At 26.9% G+C, this 3,373-nt stretch overlaps 1 non-coding gene across 1 annotated transcript; it reads right to left on the bottom strand.

Annotated features, from left to right (window-relative positions):
* Nucleotides 1–2,735: 2,735 nt before the first annotated feature.
* On the bottom strand, nucleotides 2,736–2,819 carry LOC124897463. Its single transcript, XR_007054181.1, has one exon. It is a non-coding gene; the product is annotated as a small nucleolar RNA Z196/R39/R59 family (small nucleolar RNA).
* Nucleotides 2,820–3,373: the final 554 nt, after the last annotated feature.

A 3,373-nucleotide genomic window follows, 5' to 3' on the forward strand; every position in this document is an offset into this window, starting at 1 on the left:
CCGGACTTAGCACGGGACAAGGACACTAGTATATATATATAAAAGAGAATGTTAACCAATCCTATGTGGCATGCTTGAGAGGCCTCTAATGCTATTTATCTTCTTTTTTTTTGAGTTTTTTTGGGCTATTTTTATCATATTTCTTTCATTTATATATGCTATATAAAATGCCTCCAAAAGACACATAATAAATTCTCTTTAATTTGATTAACTTTCTTAACATCACATAATTACAAATTAGTTATTATCTCTTCACCTTTCCGTCTGTTTTCATATTTCCATAAAGTTTTTTTTTTTAATAATTTCTCATTTATTTGAAAAAATAATCAATCAACCAATATCTATATATATAAAGAAAGATTGTAAGAATGATGATGTGGCACCTCTCAATTGCCTCCAGTTATATTTATCTTTTTTTTTCGCATTTTAAAATTAATAATGTATTGTATAATAAGTACTTCAAAAGCCTAATTCTCTTAATTAACATTTTATTTACCTACTTAATATTCATATTTAAATTATAGTTACTGATCTTGAACCTAAGAACGATCAAGAGTCAGTAAAATAGTAATGCTTAATAATGAGGACTACACTAAGATTCATTATCCTCAAGTTAATAGCAAAACAATAATTATATAGAAGATTAAAAGTCACCTAAATAATATTTTGTATTTAAGAATATAGTATAATATCATTCATGATTGATTAACAAAGGATATAGGGCAAAGCAGCGACAACATCAACATCAAGAGCTTAAAATTTAACTTATCATGAATTTTCTAATAAATTTTGAAGAGGTACATTTTTTTTTTCTATTCATGTATTTCATGGAATACGATAGTACTGAATCTTATTTCTCATAGAGGCACTTGACAACTGAATTCAATTTTAACCATTATTTTTATATGCATAATAGTGCGAAAAAAGGCCGGCTTCAAGGTGTTTAAAAATAGTGACATTAAAATTTTTGATCTTTGTTTAGGATTAGTCAATTCTATTCTCGACGAGATGGGAAATGAATACTATACACTTTACCAAAGATACTTTCTTAACCAATTATCATATTTGACAATTTATATATTGCATTAAGTTAGATTTATCATATCAATGTTAATTATCATATTTGACAATTTATATATTGCATTAAGTTAGATTTATCATATCAATTTTTGTGTGTTTTTTTTTTGGGGGGTGGGGAGGGGAAGGGGATATCATTAAATTCAAAATATGAGATACGTCGCATAATATTTTCTCCTTATAAATATATCGTGCAATTTTTTCATTTAGCTTTTATGATAAATTTGCTCCTGATAAAGTCACATCTAATTATATTTTATTTAGTCTTCTTTTAATAAAATAAAATAAAAATGAGATTCGTAGACCTCATATATTAAAACAAAAGAGGTAGAGTAAGAATAAACAAGTGAATCACCTAAAAGAAAGTAAGATTCAAAAATAAATTTCATGTGTACATTTGAATTATTTTGCATTTTTTTCTTCTTTTCCTTCATTTACTATATTGAATAACTCACTCTTTCCTTTTAATGGTAATTGAGATGTACGTACATTTTTTTCCTCAACAAGAATATCCTTTTTTCCTGTTAATACTAATTTTATTTATTCAAAATATACGAGATTTAGGAGTAATTTCTTAATTGTAGAATTTAAAGGAATTTCGCCCAGTTAAATCTTGAACATCACTAAGTCACTATATATACTCTGACACAGGGGCAGACTTGTATTGAATTTTGGGGCACTCTGACACCCACTAAACTCGATGCGAAATAGATATAATTACATAAAAAATATATAAAAATAGGTACAAAACATATAAAAGCACCCACTATAACAAAAAGTTGGTTGGGTGCATGGCATTTAGGTTGATCTTAAGGTCCTTCATTGAAAGGGGTGCCCTTGGTTCGAACCTCATTGAGGTGATTTTTTATTTTTTTTCAGTTTTAAAATTTTTTAAACACCCATAATCCTTAAATTCTGGGTCCGCCACGACTGACAAATCAAATGACTAGCTATCTTTTGTGTACTAAAATTGTGAGTGTGTTTATATCTCTTTTCTATAAAAGTAATGCTATGAGTTGGATGTGTTACTTAACTTCTAATACATTTTACCTTGGAGATATTTTTAATATCCGTTTGGCCACGAAAACTAAAAAATTTTGAAGTTGGAGTTGGAGTTGTGTTTGATCATGTTTTTTTGAAAGATTTTTTTAGAATTTTAAAAAATCTTTTCTAAATATGATTTTATGCCCCCAACTTTTAAAAACTATCAAAATCACCCAACTACTAATTTACCTACTAACATACAATCAAATGCGATTCTTATATAGAGACACTTCCATTACTCAAATCAAGTTTACATTAACAAAGAAAATAGCTTACTCGAGAACAAAGATTGACAACTAATGACTCTCTTAACAAACATCAGAACTACAAGAGATAGAATGATTGATTTGGATAATTTGTTTAGACACATTATTAGACGCATCATTTATTTTTTGATTTGGATCTTCACTAGGTCCTCATTTGTTCTAACTTTTCAGTTTTTCCAATTGTAAGAATTAATTCAAGCTGTTGAAACAAAATTGAAGAAAAATAATGTAAAACTGCAAAAATGTTCAATCAGTCAAAATGCAAAAATTGCAGAAAGATAATGCAAAAATCAAAGAAAGATAGAGTTGAAACAAAATTGAAGAAAAATAATGCAAAAATGTCTTAGTTGCAATCTCAATCGAAAGATGGTGATATTTTTGTATTAATCACTGTTCAATCAGCAATTATGAAAAAAATCATCATTAATTGCATCAGTGACTAAACACTTAAAACTTTTAAACATTATGAGGGTTGTGTGAAAATTTTAAAAATTAGGGTTATATGTAATGATAATAAAAGTTGAAAAATAATGGAAACAACAAAAATTTGTTTTCACTTTTCAGAAAATAATTTTGAAATAATTTTTGAAATTTTCATGGTCAAACACCACAACTTTAATAAAGTGAAAAAAGAAATTAAAAAAAGAAAATATTTTTTATGGTCAAACGGCCTCTTAATTTTTGATCTGATTCTATTATAGGATTCGAAAAATGATTGCATCGATGGCCATCCCCTCAAAGAAAATTTAATTTGTTTTCTTTTTTCAAAGATCAATCTTTTGAATTTTTAGAGTATTATAAGAAAGTCATTTTTATAAGTAAATAAGAAAAATTTATAAAATTTATTACCGCGCGAAGCACGGTTAAAATTACTAGTTATGTATATTAGTAGTGCTTACCTCTCAAATAGTAAGCATCCCAGCTTCAATCTTAAGATTAAGCTTTTAAGTGATCAAAATTTAAAAAAAAAAAAAAGTTCGAGTTAT

This window comes from Capsicum annuum, chromosome 3, assembly GCF_002878395.1.
Source record: "Capsicum annuum cultivar UCD-10X-F1 chromosome 3, UCD10Xv1.1, whole genome shotgun sequence".
NCBI classification, from domain to species: domain Eukaryota; kingdom Viridiplantae; phylum Streptophyta; class Magnoliopsida; order Solanales; family Solanaceae; genus Capsicum; species Capsicum annuum.